Source organism: Tachyglossus aculeatus, chromosome Y4 (genome assembly GCF_015852505.1).
Source record: "Tachyglossus aculeatus isolate mTacAcu1 chromosome Y4, mTacAcu1.pri, whole genome shotgun sequence".
Taxonomy (NCBI): domain Eukaryota; kingdom Metazoa; phylum Chordata; class Mammalia; order Monotremata; family Tachyglossidae; genus Tachyglossus; species Tachyglossus aculeatus.
The window spans coordinates 8,192,542-8,213,958 of record NC_052096.1 but is presented as its reverse complement, the minus strand read 5'-3'; the positions used below and the strand labels follow the sequence as shown (position 1 = coordinate 8,213,958).

Below are 21,417 nucleotides of genomic sequence, written 5' to 3'. Positions count from 1 at the left end.
CCACAACGATCGCGGTTGGAGGTGGGGCGTTCTGGGAGAGATGTGTCCGTGGAATCATAATGGGTCCGAGACGAAGCGACAGCTAAGACGTACGATCCCCGTCCAAAAGGAACTCAAAGCCTCGCTGGGATATATGTAAAACTGCCCTTCAGATAATTGTCCTTCTAGAGCAGCGTGGCCTAATCAATCAATCAATCGTATTTATTGAGCGCTTACTATGTGCAGAGCACTGTACTAAGCGCTTGGGAAGTACAAATTGGCAACACATAGAGACGGTCCCTACCCAACAGTGGGCTCACAGTCTAAAAGAAAACGTTGTTTCCGCCCGGTTTCGAACCGGGGACCTTTCGCGTGTTAGGCGAACGTGATAACCACTACACTACGGAAACCATTAATGGAAAGAGCATAGGCCTGAGAGTCAGAAAACCTGGGTTCTAATCCCAGCTCCACCATCTATCTGCTGAGTGACCTTGGGTAACTCACTTAACTTCTCTGTGCCCAAGTTCTCACATCTATAAAATGGGGATTCAGTGCCTGTTCTCCCTCTTACTTAGATTATGAGCCCCAGATAGGGCCTGATTATCTCGTATCTACCAACGCTCCTAGTACATTTCTTGGAAATTAGGGAGGTAAAATGAATGTCTCCCTCGCTAGACTGTAAGCTTCCTAAGGGCAGGTAAATTGTCTGGTAATTGTGCAGTACTGTACTCTCCTAAGCGCTTAGTCCAGTGCTTGGCACCGAGTAAGCACTCATTACATCCTGGCTCTGCCAGTTGTCAGCTGTGTGACCTTAGGCAAGTCACTTAACTTCTCTGCGCCTGTTACCTCATCTATAAAATGGGGGTGAAGACTGTGATCCCCACGTGGGACAACCTTATCACTTTGTATCCCCCCCCAGCGCTTAGAACAGTGCTTTGCACATAGTAAGCGCTTAACAAATGCCATTATTATTATTATTATGCCACTGACTGATTGATAAAGCCTAATTCTTTCAGGGGAAGTAGTTTAAATACATTTTTATATCCTCTTGGGCGCATTCAGTTCCGTAACTACAGATAATCGCGGAAAAAAGGTTGTTTTAACGGCCGGTTAGCTCAGTTGGTTAGAGCGTGATGCTAATAACGCCAAGGTGGCGGGTTCGATCCCCGTACGGGTTACTGATTTTTTCGATTCATTTTCCTTTGGCTCAAATCGGGTACAACAAGGTAGAGGGTGGGTCAACCAGAAAGTTCCTCCTCTTATTTCGTCTCCGAGCTCTACCGAGCCAGTACCCGCCGATGGCCGTTTGCCTTCTGGAGAAGAATGGCGGGGAGGGGAGACAGACATCAATACAAATAAATAGCTAATATAGGTGCCCAATAAATAGTATTGATTAATTGATTGGAGAATGTGGCGGGTGACCTGGTGGGTCTCTCTGCAGGCCTGAACAGGAGCAGGGTGTCTTGGCGTTGACCGCAGAGTCGAAGGAGACCCCCAAGGATAGGGTCTATCCTGAGTGGACAGGGGGCTGGTTGTGGCCATATTGCCCCCCTGGTCTGATCGATGGGCCTGAAGATTGTGGAAAGGATCTTTTCAGGAATCCAACAGAGAGGAAAAAATAGAATTAAAGGGTTTCTGCCCCATTTCGAGTCAGGAACCCTTTGGTATGAGGTAAATGTGATAAATACTAAACTACAGAGATGTCAACTTAAACATGGCGTCCAATGCACATCTTTCCTCATCTCCCAGTCCCTTCTGCGTCGCCCTGACTTGCTCCCTTTGCTCTTCCCCTCTCCATCCCAACAGCATTTATGTCCATAGCTGTAATTTTATTTATTTGTATTGATGTCTGTCTCCCCTGCCCCCCCCCGCCCCAACCCCCACGTCTAGACTGTAAGATCGTTGTGGGCAGAGAATGTGTCTGTTTATTGTTGTAGCGTACTTTCCCAAGCGCTTAGTACATTGCTCTGCACACAGTAAGCGCTCAATGAAAGAATGAATCAGAAGATGCTGGACCACAATCACAGAAATACTAACAGATTCTACCCAGTTAACTTGGACGCATTAAGGTAACGACGCTAGGCCGTAGTGCCATCCGTCTCGGCATTAGCAGAGGAAAATAGCCAAATCCACAGCCCGGAATAGACTGTGGGAGAGCTTGGGAACTGGGGGATGAGCTTTTTAGGGTGGTAAGGAATGCGGTTAAGTGGATTCGAGGTGGGAGGGAGGAAAAATAACACTCTGCCCGAACAGGGACTTGAACCCTGGACCCTCAGATTAAAAGTCTGATGCTCTACCGACTGAGCTATCCGGGCTCCGAAGACTGCTTTTTGTAAGAACTCTGTAGACGGTATGTGTATGTATTGTTCCTTTCGCTTCTTGGAATTTATTCTCCCTTTTAGACTTTAATCTCCTTCAGAGATTACACTTGAGTACATAAGTGCTGAAGAGGCGGTACAGAGTGAAATAGGGTGGGGAGAGGTGAGATTAATGAGGGAAGGCCTCCTGGAGGAGATGTGATTGGCAAAGTCCCCGGAAGAAGGGGAAGGCCGGGGTCTGCCCGATGTGGAGAGGAACGCAGCCTCCTCGGGACGAAACGAGAGACCCCAGGGGGTACTGGCAGTTACTGTTTTTCCGGTCCCCTCGAGAGACCCCGGGGTTAGAACCTAGACATTTCCCAGAATTTAGAAACACAAACTCTTTCATAGAAAGTCTTTACTAGACATGGCCGAGGGCTCTTTCAGTTCGGCTCGTTGGTCTAGGGGTATGATTCTCGCTTAGGGTGCGAGAGGTCCCGGGTTCAAATCCCGGACGAGCCCTCTTTTAACAAAAAAATTTTTTTTTTTTTTGGAGTGGTTTCTCAAGTTTCCGCAACCCGGGAGATATTGACGGCGCGAGGATGAAAGTCCGAGAGGAGCCTGTTGAAGTTTTAATTAGGTGGTTTGGTGCATCCCCTGGGTCACGCCCCTCCCTCTCAAGGACCCAAAGACCTCCCTCCCTCCGGACCAACTTCGCTCCCCTTGGGCACCGTTTCTAGACTGTGAGCTCGTTACGGTCAGGGATCGTCACTGTTTATTGTTATATTGTACTTTCCCAAGCGCTTAGTACAGTGCACTGCACACATTAAGCTCTTAATAAATACGATTGAGTGAATGATTCGGATTACCCGAGCAAGCCATGTTGATTATCAATCAATCAGAGGAATTTATTGAGCCCTTCCGGGGCGCAGAGCACTGCTCTAAGCGCTTGGGAGAGTACAACATAACAGATTTGGTGGACACGTTCCCTGCGCACGAGGAGCTTAGAGTCTAAATAAAGGGACGAGCTTACACTTTCACATAGGAAGACAGTTGCTCTCTCTCCATCTTCAAAGTACTCCACAAATCACGTCTCTTCCGGGAGGGTTTCCCCGCTTCATCTCTCATTTCTCTCCCTATATCTCTCCCATCTTCCCTCCAGATCCCTCCAGACTTGGGAATCAGAGGACGTGGGTTCCAGTTCTGGCCTGCCACTTGACTGCTGTGTGACCTTGGGCAAGTCGCTTAACTTCTCTGGGCCTGTTACCTCATCTGTAAAATGGGGATTAAGACTGTGAGCCCCTCGTGGGACAACCTGATTACCATGTATCTACCCCAGTTACCATAATTATTGTTATTATGCGACAGATGAACACTCTCTCCACTTTCAAAGCCTTATTAAAAGCTTATTAAAAGCCAAGAGGCCTTCCCCAACTAAACCCTCATTTTCATTTCTCTCACTCCCTTCCACCTTGCACTTGACCTTGGATTTGCAACCTCCCTCAGTCCCTCAGCACTTATTCATTCATTCAATTGTATTTATTAAGCTCTCACTGTATGCACAGCACTGTACTAAGTGCTTGGGAAAGAACAATATAGCAATAAACAGTGGCAATCCCTGCCCACAACGTCCTCACAGTCTAGGGGGTGGGTTCCACCCACATCCATCTCTATAGGCATCACCTCAAATCCCAGCTCCTCGTCCTCTTCCTCTTTCCTCCTCCTCGTCTTTCATTCATTCAATCAATCATATTTATTGAGTGCTTACTGTGTGCAGAGCACTGAACTGAGCGCTTGGAAAGTACAATTCGGCAACAGATAGAGACAGTTCCTACCCAATAACAGGCTCACAGTCTAGAAGGGGGAGACAGACAACAAAACAAAACAAGTAGGCAGGTATCAATACCATCAAAATAGGTAAATGGAATTATAGATATATACACATCATTCATAAAATGAACAGTAAAAAATATGTACTAACATACACAAGTGCTGTGGGGAGGGGAAGGGGGTAGGGCAGAGGGAGGGAGTGGGAGCGATGGGGAGGGGAGGAGGAGCAGAGAAAAAGAGGCTCAGTCTGGGAAGGCCTCCTGGAGGAGGTGAGCTCTCAGCAGGGCTTTGAAAGGAGGAATAAAGCTAGTTTGGCAGCTGTGTGGAGGGAGAGCATTCCAGGCCAGAGGAAGGACATGAGCCAGGGGTCGACAATGGGACAGGCGAGAACGAGGCCCTGTGAGGAGGTTAACAGCAGAGGAGCAGAGTGTATGGGTTGGGCTGGAGAAGGAGAGAAGGGGGGTGAGGTAGGAGGGGGCGAGGTGATGGAGAGCCTTGAAGCCGAGACTGAGGAGTTTTTGCTTAATTCGAAGATTGATAGGCAACCACTGGAGATTTTTGAGGAGAGGAGTGACATTCTCAGAGCATTTCTGTAGAAAGATAATCCAGGCATCAGAGTGAAGTATAGACTGAAGTGGGAAGAGTCAGGAGGATGGGAGATCAGAAAGGAAGCTGATGCAATAATCCAGTCGGGATAGGATGAGAGACTGAACCAGCAAGGTAGCGGTTTGGATGGAGAGGAAAGGGCCGATCTTGGTGATGTTCTGAAGGTGAGTCCATCAGGTTTTGATGACGGATTGGATGTGTGGGGTGAATGAGAGAGCAGAGTCAAGGATGACACCAAGGTTGTGAGCTTGTGAGAGAAGGATGGTAGTGCCGTTTAGTGACGGGAAAGTCAGGGAAAAGACAGGGTTTGCGAGGGAAGATAAGGAGCTCAGTCTTAGAATTGAGTTTTAGGTCTTGGAGTCAGTCTCAGTCTTGGAGTTGAGTTTTAGATCTTGGAGTCAGTCTCAGTCTTAGAGTTGAGTTTTAGGTGGCGGGCGGACATCCAGGTGGAGATGTCCTGAAGGCAGGAGGAGATACGAGCCTGAAGGGAAGGAGAGAGAACAGGGGAGGAGATATAGATTTGGGGGTCCCCTTCCTCCTCCTCCTCTTCCAGCCTTCCTCCTCATCGCTCCTCCTCCTCCTCGAGCACCACTGATCAGGGAGACACAGAACGTTTATGATAGGGTGAGCAGTTCCTGGGAAGGGCAGTGTAAAAGGGCTATCCTGAGGAAGATTTATCTTCCCTTTATATTAATGTTATTAACAGTGCTTGGCACATAGTAAGCGTTTAACAGATATCATCATCATCATCAACATTACCACTGATATACCGATTTCTCTCCAAAAGCGGTTGGACTGAACTGTCCAGTTTGCGAGAGGAACCAGGGGAACCGTACGATGTGAGCCCACTGTTGGGTGGGGACTGTCTCTATATGTTGCCAACTTGTACTTCCCAAGTGCTTAGTACAGTGCTCTGCACACAGTAAACGCTCAGTAAATACGATTGATTGATTGATTGATTGATTGATTCAGAGATAGCCAATGAATCGTGACGTCATAGCATTTCAGCTAATCAGAGCGAAGATGGGTAAATCTTTTAACGATGCTCCCACCCCGAGGTCCGCACGGGACGACAGTTTGACGCCGAGGCTCTCTGTTGGGACAATTCATTATCATTCAAAGGAATGCAATTTAATGAGGGGGTTTTCCCCAGAGGTTTTGGTCCTGAACGAGTATGATGAATAGAACACTGAATACAACGAGTCGGGTGGGGACTTTTGTTTTCTGATTTAAAACAATAAAACCACCGTCCCTGGGTGGGCTTGAACCACCAACCTTTCGGTTAACAGCCGAACGCGCTAACCGATTGCGCCACAGAGACTCGAAATGTGGCAGAGACCGAATTGTTTTTATTTTGCTCTTTGTGCCAACCTGACTTTGCCCTATAGTCCAGGCAATGTTAAGATAATCAATCAATCAGTCGTATTTATTGAGCGCTTACTGTGTGCAGAGCACTGTACTAAGCGCTTGGGAAGTACAAGTTGGCAACATACAGAGACAGTCCCTACCCAACAACCAATCAGTCAATACATAAATAAGCAAGCAAGCAAGCAATCGTATTTACTGAACGCTGAGAGCTCACCTCCTCCAGGAGGCCTTCCCAGACTGAGCCCCTTCCTTCCTCTCCCTCTCGTCCCCCTCTCCATCCCCCCATCTTACCTCCTTCCCTTCCCCAAAGCACCTGTATATATGTATATATGTTTGTACATATTTTATTACTCTATTTATTTATTTATTTATTTTACTTGTACATAGCTATTCTCTTTATTTTATTTTGTTAGTATGTTTGGTTTTGTTCTCTGTCTCCCCCTTTTAGACTGCGAGCCCACTGTTGGGTAGGGACTGTCTCTATATGTTGCCAATTTGTACTTCCCAAGCGCTTAGTACAGTGCTCTGCACATAGCAAGCGCTCAATAAATATGATTGATGATGATGATGATGAACACTGTACTAAGCGCTAGGGAGACCACACATATAACCGTTGGTGAACACGTCTCTTGTCCACGAGTTTAAAGAGTAGAAGTAATGCTTTGAAAGTAACTGGAAGCAGCCTTCTGTAACATGGGGACATTTTGGGGGGATTTGATATCAAAATCAATCTGGATCTTGGACCATTTATACAGTCCCGATAATATTTATTAGATCTGCAAAAGGTTTCGATGCATTGGCCGGGAATCGAACCCGGGCCTCCCGCGTGGCAGGCGAGAATTCTACCACTGAACCACCAATGCTACAGCAAGCATTTTTGCCACGTAGCCTTACCAAAGTGCTAAGGGCTAGGGTAGATTTGCAGTGTTGCTGTCCTGTGGTGTTTTAGGGCCGAGAGTTAAACGGGAAAAGTTTTTCGCTGACCCCCGAAATACTAAGGGCTCCCCTATTTACAGGTAGTTCATTGCTTGAAACCTGAACGTGACTACGGTGCCCTTTCCCTCCCCCTTCCACCTCCCCCCAACCCACCTCCTGTTCCCGAAGTTTTCGCCCACTTCCCGCGCTCCCCCAACATCTCACTCTTCTCCCCCTCCCTGCTTCCTCTGGGCTGGAGTTAGTGTCAATCGTATTTGCTGGGCACTTTCTGTGTGCAGGACACTGTAGTAAGCTCTTTGGCGAGTATATGTTGCCAACTTGTACTTCCCAAGCGCTCAGTGCAGTGCTCTGCACACAGTAAGTGCTCAATAAATACGATTGATTGAGTACAACACCAATAATATAATAGACACATCCCCTGCCCACAACGAGCTTATATTTTAGAAGGGGAGACAGACATTGATATAAATAAATACATTACGGATATATACTTAAGTGTGTGCAGCTAGCTGGTCGTGTCACAACGACCCGTTTTGGAACGTTTTAACACATCCTTCCTCTTAATTACCGCTGCCTCAAAACTCCTGCCTAGGGCCTTCATCCAAAGCCATCAATACCTACCCTTCTAATGGCCACTGGCCTACAATCAGACAATTAGATCCCCCTCTATCAATCATTCACTGCATCCCCAATATAGACTATGTGCAAAAACACAGTACTAAACGTTGGGAGAGTATAGCACGGGCCTGGGATTCAGAAGGTCATGGGTTCTAATTCCAACTCTCCTACTTGTCTGCTGTGTGACCTTTGGCAAGTCACCTAACTTTTCTGCATCAGTTACCATCATCTGTTAAATGGGGATGAAGACTCTGAGCCCCACGTGGGACAACCTGATTACCTTGTATCTACCCAGTGCTTAGAACAGTGCTTGGCACATAGTTAGAGCTTAACAAATGCCATTATTATTAGCAGTAGTAGTAAGGACGATCCCTGTCCTCAAGGAGCTCAATCTCTAGACGGGTTGTATGTGTAATTATTCTTCGGATAGTTGTTCCTTTGGAAGGATTGTGGTCTAGTGGAAAGAGTGTGGACCTGGGAGTGAGAAAACCTGGGTTCTAATCCCGACTCCACTGTTTATCTGCTGAGTGACCTTGGGCAAGTCACTTAACTTCTCTGTGCCCAAGTTCCCTTTCTGCAAAATGTGGATTCAATACCTATTTTCCCTCCTACTTAGACTATGAGCTCCATGTAGCGGCATGATTATTTTGTATTTACCCCAACTCATAGTACAGTTCTTGGAAATCAGGGAGGTAATGTGTCTGTCTCCCCCTCTAGACTATAAACTCGTTATGGGCAGGGAAGGTCTCTGGTCATTGTGTTGTATTGTACTCTCCCAAGCACTTAGTACAGTGCTCCTCACACATTAAGCTCTCAATGCATACCATTGATTAATTGTTTGATAAATCCTTCCTGTTTTAGGGAAGGGTTTTACAAACATTTCCAAGGCTTCTTGAACAAATACCATTCTCTAACTACAATAATCGCGTTTAGACATTGTGGAGGGCATTTCGTGTTGGCCGGTTAATTCAGTTGGTTAGAGCATGGTGCTAATAATCAATCAATCAATCAATCGTATTTATTGAGCACTTACTGTGTGCAGAGCACTGTACTAAGCGCTTGGGAAGTACAAGTTGGCAACATACAGAGATGGTCTCTACCCAACAGTGGGCTCACAGTCTACAAGACTGTCTAGGATGCCAAGGTCGCACATTCGATCCCTGTACGGGCCACTGATATTTTGATTTTCCTTCTATTTGAATTAGGTACACCAAGGCAATGTGCAAACTGAACTCTGCACAAAGAAGGTGTGCAGTACATAGATATTGATGGATACTGATATACTAATATACTGATAGGATCTATCAATACTGATCTATCAATCAATATGATTGGAGAATGTAGCGTATACCCTTGTGAGTTATGTGTGCTGCAGCATTTGTACTTCCCAGGCGCTCAATAAATACGACTGAATGAATGAAGAGGAGCTGGGAGTCGCGGCTGTGACCGGGGAGCTGAAAGAGGAGGAAGAGGAGGAAGTGGGGGAGGAGGAAAGGGATGAGGGAGCGTGTCAGATCCCAACAAGAAAAAGTACAACCACAAAGGAACTCGAATCCTCAATCTTCCGAAATGATGGTGATAATGATGGTGGCATTTGTTAAGCGCTTACTCTGTGCCAGGCACTGTACTAAACGCTGGATCCAACGCCCTATTCATTAGGCAAAAAAGAAGCAGTGTAGCCTAATGGAAAGAGCAGAGGCTTAGGAGCCAGAGGACGTGGATTCGAGTCTAGGGTCTACCACCCCGTGGCTCAGTGGAAAAAGCAGCGACTTTGGAGTCAAAGGTCTTGGGTTCGAATCCCCACTCCTCCAAGTGTCAGTTGTGTGACTTTGGGCAAGTCACTTAACTTCTCTGTGCCTTAGTTACCTCATCTGGAAAATGGGGATTAAGACTGTGAGCCCCGTGTGGGACAACCTTATAACCTCCCCAGAGGTTAGAACAGTGCTTTGCACATTGTAAGCGCTTAATAAATATCATCATCATCACTGTTTATTGTGTGATCATGGGAAAGGCACTGAACTGCTCTGTGCCTCAGTTTCCTCATTTGTAAAATGCAGATTAAAACTGTGAGCCCCTTCAGGGACAATCTGATTACTTTATATCAACTCCAGAGTTTAGAATAGTGCTTGGAACATAGTAAGGGCTTAACAAATACCGTTATTATTATTAGGCCACGAGGTCGAGTTCTGGGGGCTTCTAGCGCATCTCTAGTGAGCCACGAGGGCGTCTCCCCACCGTTCTTTTCCCCGGGACATGCCTCCTCCGAGCGCCTATCATCGCTGGAGAAAAGAGGAAATTTTCACTTCCCTTATTTATTCCAGCTCTTCTCTCTGACCCGATTCGCTCCTGGGTTCAGCTGGACTCCACTTTGCTGGAGCCCCAGCCCCAGCCTTGGGTCAGGGGTCGCGACCCCCGAGGGTCGGAGCTCTCTTGGGAGGACCGGAGAGCCGGAACATTCCCACGGAAGAGGAAAATTAAAAATTAAATAATTTGTTTTTTAAAATGTGTTTCCGCCCGGTTTCGAACCGGGGACCTTTCGCGTGTGAGGCGAACGTGATAACCACTACACTACGGAAACTGCTGTGGACAGGGGGAAACTGTACACCCCTCTCTGTTTGCAGCTGACCTACCACCGGACAAATAGATCTTCCTCTAGTCGTCGGCCACTAAATCCATAATGCTGATTATATGCAAGAGTACTGTGCTAAGCGTTGGGAGAGTCCAATACAGCTACAGGACAGATCCCCATCTTCAAGGGGTTTATAGACAAGCTGGGATAAATGTATAATTGTCCTACGGATTCCAAGAAGACGTCACTGCCCGTAAAGTGGTGGAAGGTGGATTAGAATGTAGTTTCTAATCCCGGCTCCACCACTTGTCTGCTGTGTGACCTTGGACAAGTCACTTAACTTCTCCGTGCTTCAGTTACCTCATCTGGAAAATGGGGATTAAGACTGCGAGCCCAACGTGGGACAACCTGATTACCTTGCATCTACTCCGGCGCTTAGAACAGTGCTTGGGACATAGTAAGCGTTTAACAAATACTATTGTTATTATTATTAAGTTCACTATGCCTGCGTTTTGGCTGAAAAGGCCAGTTAGTCCCCGCCTCGTTAGGCACACAAAAGGCTGTTTTTTGTGTTCATTCATTCATTCAACCGTGTTTATTGAGCGTTTACCGTGTACACAGCACTGTACTAAGCGCTTGAGTACACTACAACAACAAACAGATACATTCCCTGCCCACCACCAGATTATGGTCTAGAGGCTTGTTGTCTTTGTTTAATATTTTCAGTGCCTGGTACTGTTTTCCCCTTTGCCTCCTCGGCTCTCATTCCTTATTTTGTGGTAATGTGGGTCAGGGACTGTGTCCAATCTGATTTCCTTGTATTTACCCCAGCGCTTATTACAGTGCTTGGCACGTAGTAAACGCTTAACAAATATCACGATAATAATATTGATGGTATTTGTTAAGCGCTTACTATGTGCTAAGCACTGTTATAATGATAATAATTTCCTTTATTGTTATTTTGCTCAAAGAAAGCTAGTCTTTTCTTGATAGCAGTGAGCCATGCTGTCAGTCGTTGGCCAGTGACTCCTAATTTTCTGCCGGGGGCTAGCACGGTCTGAGATTTTGTTGACTCTAACCTTAAAGCGTTTTTTCTGCCCTTCTTGCTTCCCGTTTCCCAATTTCAGCTCACTGTACTGGACCTTTTAGACAGCCTTACTATCCATTTTCTTCGTGTCCCACCTGGATTATTATTATTATTAATTGTATTTATTGAGCGTTTACCTTGTGCAAAGCACTGTACTAAGAGCTTGGGCGAATATAGTATAGCATCAGACACATTCCCTTGCCTACAACGAGCTCACAATCTAGAGGGGAAGACAGACACTAATATAAATAAATAAATAGCTGTGTGATGGGCATAGCTTTGATATGGGGAGACTGACTTTGTTCCAGGTCGCCAGGGTTCCTGATCCTGTCATGTCATTTGATAACAATTATGGTAATTGTTAAGTGCTTTCTACGTGGTTAGCACTGTACTAAGTGCTGGGGTCGATACAAGATAACCAAGTTGGATACAGATCTTGTCCCACATGGGGTTCACAGTTCAAGTTGGAAGGAGGAGAATTTAATCCCCATTTTACAGATGAGTGAAATGAGGAGCAGAAAATTTAAGTTGTTGCCCAATATCATTTTTCTACAAAAACGTTTTCTCACTCCTCGAGTACCTCCAATCCGTAACCCACTCATCATCATCATCAATCGTATTTATGGTGTGCAGAGCACTGTACTAAGCGCTTGGGAAATACAAGTTGGCAACATATGGAGACAGTCGCTACCCAACAGTGGGCTCACAGTCTAAAAGGGGGAGACAGAGAACAAAACCAAACATACTAACAAAATAAAATAAATAGAATAGATATGTACAAGTAAAATAAATAAATAAATAAATAAGTAGAGTAACAAATATGTACAAACATATATACATATATACAGGTGCTGTGGGGAAGGGAAGGAGGTAAAATGGGGGGGATGGAGAGGGGAACGAGGGGGAGAGGAAGGAAGGGGCTCAATTTGGGAAGGCCTCCTGGAGGAGGTGAGCTCCCAGTAGGGCCTTGAAGGGAGGAAGAGAGCTAGCTTGGCGGATGGGCAGAGGGAGGGCATTCCAGGCCCGGGGGATGACGTGGGCCGGGGGTCGATGGTGGGACAGGCGAGAACGAGGCCCAGTGAGGAGGTTAGCCGCAGAGGAGTGGAGGGTGCGGGCTGGGCTGGAGAAGGAGAGAAGGGAGGTGAGGTAGGAGGGGGCGAGGTGATGGACAGCCTTGAAGCCCAGGGTGAGGAGTTTCTGCCTGATGCGCAGATTGATTGGTAGCTACTGGAGATTTTTGAGGAGGGGAGTAACATGCCCAGAGCGTTTCTGGACAAAGACAATCCGGGCAGCAGCATGAAATATGGATTGAAGTGGGGAGAGACACGAGGATGGGAGATCAGAGAGAAGGCTGATGCAGTAGTCCCGACGGGATAGGATGAGAGCTTGAATGAGAAGGGTAGCGGTGTGGATGGAAAGGAAAGGGCGGATCTTGGAATGTTGCGGAGCTGAGACCGGCAGGTTTTGGTGACGGCTTGGATGTGAGAGGTGAACGAGAGAGCCGAGTCCAGGATGACACCAAGGTTGCGGGCTCGTGAGACGGGAAGGATGGTAGTGCCGTCAACAGAGATGGGAAAGTCAGGGAGAGGGCAGGGTTTGGGAGGGAAGACAAGGAGTTCAGTCCTGGACACTCGACTGTGCATCAAACAGAAACTCCTTACCTTTGGTTTTAAAGCAGTTTACCACCTCATCCCCTCCTACCTCACCTCTCTGCTCTCCTACAACCCAGTCCACACACTTCTCTCTTTTTATACCAACCTACTCACTGGACCTGTCTATCTCACTGCCAACCCTTCCCCCGTGTCCCGCCTCTGGCCTGGACACCCTCTGTCTTAATAATAATAATGATGGCATTTGTTAAGCGCTTACTATGTGCAAAGCAGTGTTCTAAGCGCTGAGGGGGATACAGGGTGATCAAGTTGTCCCACGTGGGGCTCACAGTCGTAATCCCCATTTTACAGATGATGTAACTGAGGCTCAGAGAAGTTAAGTGACTTGCCCAAAGTCACACAGCAGACATGGGAGTCGAACCCATGACTTCTGACTCCAAAGCCTGAGCCTCGCTGCTTCTATCCTCTCTTCATATCCAATAGGCAATAACACTCTCTCCCTACAAAGCCTTATTGAAGGCACATCTCCTCTAAGAGGCCTTCCCTGATTAAGCCCTTATTGCCTCATTTGTTGGGGAAAGGGACACAGGGGAAGCAAAAGTGGATATAATATAGGGAAATAAGTGCTACTGGGTGGTTGTGCGTAATTCGGTGTTCTGGTGCCGCTGGAGGGCCAAGGCAACAGTTGGGGAGAACCAAGGCGGAAAGATGAGAGATTCGTCAGGGAAGGCCTCCTGGAGGAGGTGAGATCTCAGAAGGCCTTTGAAGAAGGGGAGAGCTGTGGTCTGCCAGATGTGAGTGGGGAGGAAATTCCAGGGAGTATGGGAGGGTGTGAGGGAGAGGTTGGCGTCCGAGGAGAGCAGTAAGAGCCTTGAGAGTAACTAAAAGCGAGAGCTGGGATGTGGCGGCATAAGAGAGTGGAGAACCAGGAAAGAGAGAGATGAATTGAAAGCTTCAAAGCACTCTTCATCAATCAGATAAAAACTCCTCACCATCGGCTTTAAAGCTCTCCATCACCTTGCCCCCTCTTACCTCACCTCACTTCACTTCTCTGTGCCTCAGTTCTGTTGTTCTCCCTCCTATTTAAACTGTGAGCCCATGCAGGACAGGGACTGTGTCCAATGTAATTAATCTGTATCTTTCCTAGCGCTCAGAACAGTGTTTGACACAGAGTAAAAGCTTATCAAATACCATTTTAAAAAAACTGGGTGGTGGATTTGAGACGAGTTTCTCTTATAGAAGAGGAAAAAAAGCTTATTCGCCCGAACAGGGACTTGAACCCTGGACCCTCAGATTAAAAGTCTGATGCTCTACCGACTGAGCTATCCGGGCTTCTGATCGCTGTATTAAAGAAATGTTATAGGTGGTATGAACAAAAACACGTGCACAGTAGTTTTGGTAGTGTTTACTGTGTGCGGAGCACTGTACTAATCTCTTGGGAAAGAACAATACAACAATAAACAGGTATATTCCCTGTCCACAACGACCTTACAGTGTAAACCAGTTCCCAGCCCACGGTGACCTTCCAGTCTACAGGGGGAGGCTCTCAATAACATAAAGAAATAATTCATAACATCTAATTTAAAGATATGTACATACTTGGAGATGATGATGGCATTTGTTAAGCGCTTACTATGTGCCAAGCACAGTTCTAAGCGCTGGATCACAGTACATATTTAAAGACCTTAAGTTTTGGAGCTGGGGCTGTGTAGATGCGTTGGCAGCCCTGTACCACTGGACGGGCCCAAGTAGTTATTATTATTATGGTATTTGTTAAGTGCTTACTATGTGCCGGACACTGCACTAAGCACTGGGATGGATAAGCAAATCGTGTTAGACACAGTCCCTGTCCCACGTGGGACTCACAGTCTTAATCCCCATTTTACAGATGAGTGAATTGAGGCCCAGAGAAGTGAAGTGATTTACCCAGAGTCACACTGTAGACAAATTTCTAGACTGTGAGCCTGTTGTGGGGGAGAGATTGTCTCTATTTGTTGCTGAATTGTGCTTCCCAAGCGCTTAGTACAGTGCTCTGCACGCAGTAACCACTCAATAAATAGGATTGAATGAATGAAGTTGGGGAGCAGGGTGGACAGAGAACGTGGCAGACAGTGTTTTGTATTGTCCTGTCTCAAACGCTTAGTACAGTGCTCTGCGCGCTGTAAGGGCTCAATAAATGCGATCGATTGGCTGGTAAAATAGCTGCCCGTTTGCGATTTCTTCCCTGCAACCGAGGAACCCGCCCTAAGAACGTTACATAGTGCAGGCCACACCTATTCGCCTCATCAACTACAACTACGAAACCTTTTCCCATCGGCTCGTTGGTCTAGGGGTATGATTCTCGCTTAGGGTGCGAGAGGTCCCGGGTTCAAATCCCGGACGAGCCCTCTTTTTTAAAAAAAATAAATTTGTTTCTATTTTTTTTTCTGAGTGGATTCCAAGACCCTGTCTCGATTCGGTGCCTATTTACTGATGGCTCTGGAATGAAGGCCCAAGAAAGGAGTTTTGAACCAGAGGTTAAGTCGATGGAAGGAGGCATTAAAAAGCTCCAAAACGGGTCATCGTTCAGGACAGCAATCGCAGGCCAGTAGAAGCAGGGAGGGGGAGAAAAGGAAGCAGGTTAGGGGGAAGTGGGCAAAACTGGGGAGCCGGAGGTGGGATGGGGGCGGCCAGGATGGAATGGATTGGGGGGTGATAAGGGGGAAGAGAGGGCCTGTATTCAAGTTCAGGTTTCAGGCAGGTCGGTGAGTAACTTTTTCCGTGTAACTCCCGGTGCTAAAAAGCACAGCAGTGCTAAAAAAAAAATCTGCCCGAGCTTGTAGGACATTCATAAGGCCACGTGGCAAACGCTTTATATGTAGCATTGGTGGTTCAGTGGTAGAATTCTCGCCTGCCACGCGGGAGGCCCGGGTTCGATTCCCGGCCAATGCATTAAAACTTTTTACAGGTTTAGTAAATATTATCGGAACTGCATAAAGCGTCTAAGGCCCAGATTGATTTTGGTATCAAATCCCCCCAAAATGATTTAGGCGTCTTTCCCCATGTTACGGAATGCTGTTTCAGATTACTTTTGAAGCATAATTTCCGGAAAGAGCACGGTTTTGGGAGTCAGGTCGTGGGTTCTAATCCCGCTCTGCTACTTGTCAGCTGTGTGACTGTGAGCAAATCACTTCACTTCTCTGTGCCTCAGTAACCTCATCTGTAAAATGGGGATTAAGATTGAGCGCCCCATTTAAAGCAACCTGATTACCTTGTTTATCCCCCAATCCCCCTATTGCTTAGAACAGTGCTTGGCACATAGTAAGCGCTTAACAAATACCATTATTATTATTAATTAATAATTCTTAATAATAGTAATAACTCAGAATTTAATGCCATACATCCAACAACATTGTAATTCATCGATTACCTAATTAATGCAGGTTACAAGCAGAAGTCGTGTCTCTGTGGCGCAATCGGTTAGCGCGTTCGGCTGTTAACCGAAAGGTTGGTGGTTCAAGCCCACCCAGGGACGGATTAAGGTCAATTTTTCATTTTTCCCTCACCCTCTTATATTTACCGGACTCCTTGAGCAGCAGAACCTCTGGGGAAAACATTCAATAAATAGCACTGATTGATTGGCTGTGACATTAGAGGTCCTGAATCGAACTGTCCCCTCTTTCGGGGTGAGCCTTTGTAAAATATTTACTCATCTTCACCTTGAATGGCTAAAATACTCTGATGTGCAAAGCACAAGGAACTTCTCAAACGTGGTACAGTTTCTCCGCTTCCTCTTCCTAACTGTATAACTCGATTCAGGGAGAAATTGGTATATTATTTATCATCATCATCATCATCATCAATCGTATTTATTGAGCGCTTACTGTGTGCAGAGCACTGTACTAAGCGCTTGGGAAGTACAAGTTGGCAACATATAGAGACAGTCCCTACCCAGCAGTGGGCTCACAGTTTAAAAGGGGGAGACAGAGAACAAAACCAAACATACTAACAAAATAAAATAAATAGAATAGACATGTACAAGTAAAATAAATAAATAAATAGAGTAATAAATATGTACAAACATATATACATATATACAGGTGCTGTGGGGAAGGGAAGGAGGTGAGTTGGGGGGATGGAGAGGGGGACGAGGGGGAGAGGAAGGAAGGGGCTCAGTCTGGGAAGGCCTCCTGGAGGAGGTGAGCTCTCAGTAGGGCCTTGAAGGGAGGAAGAGAGCTAGCTTGGCGGATGGGCAGAGGGAGGGCATTCCAGGCCCGGGGGACACTGTTCTCTAACCGGGAACTGTGCCCACTATTATAAAAAAAATCTGCGTCTCCCTGATTCTTGCATGCTCGAGGAGGAGAATAATAATAATAATAGTGATGGTATTTGTTAAGCGCTTACTATGCGCCAAGCACTGTTCTAGGCGCTGAGTAGATACAAGGTAATCAGGTTGTCCCACGTGGGGCTCACAGTCTTAATCCCCATTTTACAGATGAGGTCACTGAGGCACAGAGAAGTTAAGTGACTTGCACAGAAGGAGAAGGAGGAAGAGGGACAGGAGGAGAATGAGGAGGGGGCAAAATAGGAGAAACAATCAACCAATCAATCATATTTATTGAGTGCTTACTGTGTGCAGAACACAGTACTAAGTGCTTGGGAGAGTACACCTTGTATCCTCCCAGCGCTTAGAACAGAGCTTAATAAATGCCATCATTATTATTATTATTATTACAACACGTTCCCTGCCCACAACGAGCTTACAGACCAGAGGGGGAGGCATTCATTCATTCAATCGTATTTATTGAGCGCTTACTGTGTGCGGAGCACTGCGCTGAGAACCCACTCAAGAAAAATCATTTTTTTTAATTAAAAAGGGCTCGTCCGGGATCTCTCGCACCCTAAGCTGGAATCATACCCCGAGACCAACGAGCCGGCACGCAATAGGATTCTGCCACTTCCGGTGAAGGAAAAGAATCTCCAAGGAAGGATTTGTGTTTCCAAATTTTGGAAAACTCTAGACTCCTGGACGGGACCAAAAAAACAGCAACAGGCAGGAGGACCCCGTGGGGTCATTCCCTGGAACTCCGAGGAGGCTGCCTTCATTCATTCATTCATTCAATCGTCTTTATTGAGCGCTTATTGGGAGCAAAGCACCATCTTCAGGGAACTTCTCCAATCACATCTCCTCCAGGAGGCCTTCCCCGATTAATCTCTCAAGAACAGTGCTGGGCACATAGTAAGCCCTTAACAAAACCATCATCATCATCACTATCTCCCAACCCCATTTCACCCTCCACTGCCACGTAGCACTTGTGTAATCATCTCTCCAGCCCCCTACACTTACGTACCCATCTTTTACGTTTCATTTACATTCGAATACTTAATTCCAAGTGCTTGGAAGAGTGCCAAGTAGATAGTAGCCCGATTCATGCTCTCAGGGAGATTAAAGCCTATAGAGGCAGACAAACAACAAATTTCAAGGAGAAGACGCTAAGTTACAGTCTAAAGAGTTCTTACAACAATGGCATTCCGAAGCCCGGATAGCTCAGTCGGTAGAGCATCAGACTTTTAATCTGAGGGTCCAGGGTTCAAGTCCCTGTGCGGGCGGGTTGTTCTTTTTCCTCCCTCCCATCTCAACTCCACTTTACCATGTCCCTGTTTTGGATTTGGCATTTTTTCCACTGCTAATACGGAGACCGTTGGCGCTACGCGGCCTAGCGTCGGCATCGTGCTGGATTCACGGCAACTGTGTCAGAGTCCATCTACCCATAAGGTAGAACCTGTCAGAACTTATGTGACTTTGATTCATAGGTCTTCTGATAGGTTTGCAAGGGCAATTATATAAAATGACCCTTCCTTAAAGTCATGGTTATCAACTTCACCTCTCACGCTAAACGTTCTCCGTTGGAAACCGGGTGAAAACTCTGCAGTTTTAATGGATAAATCGTCCGATTCCGGATCAGAATATTGAGGGTTCGAGTCCCTTTGTGGTGTAGTTTTCTTTTTTGGAAGTTTTCGCCGGAGAAGAGAGTTGGTGGAATCTCCTTAGTAGCTCACTGGAGCAACGCTGAGCGGTTACTACTAATAAATAATGATGGTATTTCATTCATTCATTCAATCAATCGTATTTATTGAGCGCTTACTATGTGTAGAGACTGTACTAAGCGCTTGGGAAGTACAAGTCGGCAACATATAGAGACGATCCCTACCCAACAATGGGCTCACAGTCTAGTAGGGGGAGACAGACAAGCGCTTACTCTGTGCCAAGCACTGTTCTAAGCGCAGTGATAGATACAGGGTAATCAGGTTGTCCCACGTGGGGCACACAGTCTTAATCCCCATTTTACAGATGAGGTAATTGAGGCACAGAGAAGTTAAGTGACTTGCTCAAAGTCACACAGTTGGCAAATGGAGGAGCGGGATCAAAATTCATGACCTCCGACTCCCAAGCCCTCACTCTTTCAACCAAATCACACATCCCCTAAATGGGAGACCGCGTGGCCTAATGGATAAGGCGTCTGATTCCGGATCAGAAGATTGAGGGTTCGAGTCCCTTCGTGGTTGCAATTTTTACCTGTTTGGAAGTTCTCTTTTCTTCTCTTCCTCTTCTTCCTTCTTTCCCTTCACCTCCAGACTATATTTACTCATTCATTCATTCCTTCAATCGTATTTATTGAGTGCTTACTGGTTGCAGAGCACTAGACTAAGCGCTCGGAAAGTACAATTCAGCAATAAGGAGAGACAATTGTTACCCACACCGGGCTTACAGTCTAAAGGGGGGGGGGAGACAGACATCAAAACAAGTAAACAGGCATCAATATAAATAAATAGAATTATAGATATGTACATACATAAACAAGTGCTGTGGGGCGGGGAGAAGGGGTTAGAGCAAAGGGAGCGAGTCGGGGCGACTCAGAGGGAGGGGAAGCTGAGGAAACGGGGGGCTTAGTCTGGGAAGGAGGAGGTGAGCCTTCGGTAGGGTTTTAATAATAATAATAATTATGGTACTTGTTAAGCGCTTACCATGTGCCAAGCACTGTTCTAAGCGCTAGGATAGATACAGGTTAATCAGTTTTTCCCGCGGGGGACTCACACTCTTAATCCCCATTTTCCACTTGAGGTAACTGGGGCACAGGCTGGATAGGGAGACAGATACTAAAATAAAATACAGACAAGAGGAATTATAATCCCAGCTCTTATGGCCCCCTCCTCTCTCCTTTGTCGCTCTCCAAACTGGGGCCCAGAGGGGAGACTTCATTCATTCATTCAATCATTCATTCGTTCATTCATTCAATCGTATTTATTGAGCGCTTACTGTGTGCAAAGCACTATACTAAACGCTTGGGAAAGTACAAAACAACAATAAACATTGACAATCCCTGCCTAAAACGATTTCACAGTCTAGAGGGGGAGACAGACATCAATACAAATAAATTCATTCATTCATTCATTTAATTGTATCTATTGAGTGCTTACTGTGTGCAGAGTGTTCATTCGTTCAATCGTATTTATTGAGTGTTTACTATGTGCAGAGCACTGTATTAAGCTCTTGGGAAAGTACAATAAGATAATAAACATTGACATTCCCTGCCCACAACGAGCTTACAGTCCAGACAGGGAGAGAGAGACAGACATCAATATAAATGAATAAAATGAGAGATATGCACATAAGTGCTGTGGGGCTGAGAGAGGGGAATAATAATAATAACAATGATATTTGTTAAGCACTTACTATGTGCAAAAGGAGCAAGTCAGGGTGACACAGAAGGAAAAGTGGGGCTCAGTCTGGGAAGGCCTCTTGGAGGAAACTTCCATCCTGTCATTTCCAGAATAAACAAGAAGTAGCGTGGCAAGGCCTGAAAGTCAGGAGGACCTGGATTCCAATCGCAGCTCCTCCACAACTCTGCTTTGTGACCTTGGGCAAACCACTAAACTTCTCTGGGACTCAGTTACCTCATCTGAAAAATTATGGGTGTGAGCCCCATGTGGGACAGATAATGGGTCCGAACTGATTAACCAGGGTCTACTCCAGTGCGTAGAACAGTGCATGGCACATAGCAAACGCTTAACAAGTATTGTTATTAAAATTGGCGGGGGCTGATCGGTCGAACATTCGTAAGATAGCAGGGAAGGAAAATGCTCGCAAAGTTGCTGCAGATTGTAGCCAGTTAGAGCCGAAGTGAATCGGATCAAAAACATAGATGGCCCGTACGGGGATCGAACCCGCGACCTTGGCGTTATTAGCACCACGCTCTAACCAACTGAGCTAACCGGCCACTACAGAGGTCATTTAGCCGCAATTATCTGTGTTCAAGAAATTGAAAGCGATCAAGACGACATGGAAATGTGTGTAAATTATTTCCTTGAAAGAGCTAGGCTTTATTCTTTCATTCATTCAATCGTATTTATTGAGCGCTTACTCTGTACAGAGCACTGTACTAAGCGCTTGGGAAGTACAAGTTGGCAACATATAGAGACAGTCCCTACCCAACAGTGGGCTCACAGTCTACTTTGCCTATGGTTCAATTAAATGTC

At 46.2% G+C, this 21,417-nt stretch overlaps 14 non-coding genes across 14 annotated transcripts; 7 read left to right on the top strand and 7 right to left on the bottom strand.

The window, feature by feature from the left end:
- Positions 1 to 316: 316 nt before the first annotated feature.
- TRNAV-AAC lies at positions 317 to 389 on the bottom strand. The gene has a single exon. It is a non-coding gene; the product is annotated as a tRNA-Val (tRNA).
- Positions 390 to 1,083: 694 nt separating this feature from the next.
- On the top strand, positions 1,084 to 1,157 carry TRNAI-AAU. Its single transcript has one exon. It is a non-coding gene; the product is annotated as a tRNA-Ile (tRNA).
- Positions 1,158 to 2,221: 1,064 nt separating this feature from the next.
- Positions 2,222 to 2,294, bottom strand: TRNAK-UUU. Its single transcript has one exon. It is a non-coding gene; the product is annotated as a tRNA-Lys (tRNA).
- Positions 2,295 to 2,726: 432 nt separating this feature from the next.
- Positions 2,727 to 2,798, top strand: TRNAP-AGG. The gene has a single exon. It is a non-coding gene; the product is annotated as a tRNA-Pro (tRNA).
- Positions 2,799 to 5,959: 3,161 nt separating this feature from the next.
- Positions 5,960 to 6,033, bottom strand: TRNAN-GUU. Its single transcript has one exon. It is a non-coding gene; the product is annotated as a tRNA-Asn (tRNA).
- Positions 6,034 to 6,872: 839 nt separating this feature from the next.
- Positions 6,873 to 6,943, bottom strand: TRNAG-GCC. The gene has a single exon. It is a non-coding gene; the product is annotated as a tRNA-Gly (tRNA).
- Positions 6,944 to 10,139: 3,196 nt separating this feature from the next.
- On the bottom strand, positions 10,140 to 10,212 carry TRNAV-CAC. The gene has a single exon. It is a non-coding gene; the product is annotated as a tRNA-Val (tRNA).
- A 3,947-nt stretch (positions 10,213 to 14,159) lies between these two features.
- TRNAK-UUU lies at positions 14,160 to 14,232 on the bottom strand. The gene has a single exon. It is a non-coding gene; the product is annotated as a tRNA-Lys (tRNA).
- A 983-nt stretch (positions 14,233 to 15,215) lies between these two features.
- TRNAP-AGG lies at positions 15,216 to 15,287 on the top strand. Its single transcript has one exon. It is a non-coding gene; the product is annotated as a tRNA-Pro (tRNA).
- A 473-nt stretch (positions 15,288 to 15,760) lies between these two features.
- TRNAG-GCC lies at positions 15,761 to 15,831 on the top strand. Its single transcript has one exon. It is a non-coding gene; the product is annotated as a tRNA-Gly (tRNA).
- Positions 15,832 to 16,340: 509 nt separating this feature from the next.
- Positions 16,341 to 16,414, top strand: TRNAN-GUU. The gene has a single exon. It is a non-coding gene; the product is annotated as a tRNA-Asn (tRNA).
- Positions 16,415 to 18,416: 2,002 nt separating this feature from the next.
- Positions 18,417 to 18,489, top strand: TRNAK-UUU. Its single transcript has one exon. It is a non-coding gene; the product is annotated as a tRNA-Lys (tRNA).
- Positions 18,490 to 19,373: 884 nt separating this feature from the next.
- TRNAR-CCG lies at positions 19,374 to 19,446 on the top strand. Its single transcript has one exon. It is a non-coding gene; the product is annotated as a tRNA-Arg (tRNA).
- Positions 19,447 to 21,084: 1,638 nt separating this feature from the next.
- TRNAI-AAU lies at positions 21,085 to 21,158 on the bottom strand. Its single transcript has one exon. It is a non-coding gene; the product is annotated as a tRNA-Ile (tRNA).
- Positions 21,159 to 21,417: the final 259 nt, after the last annotated feature.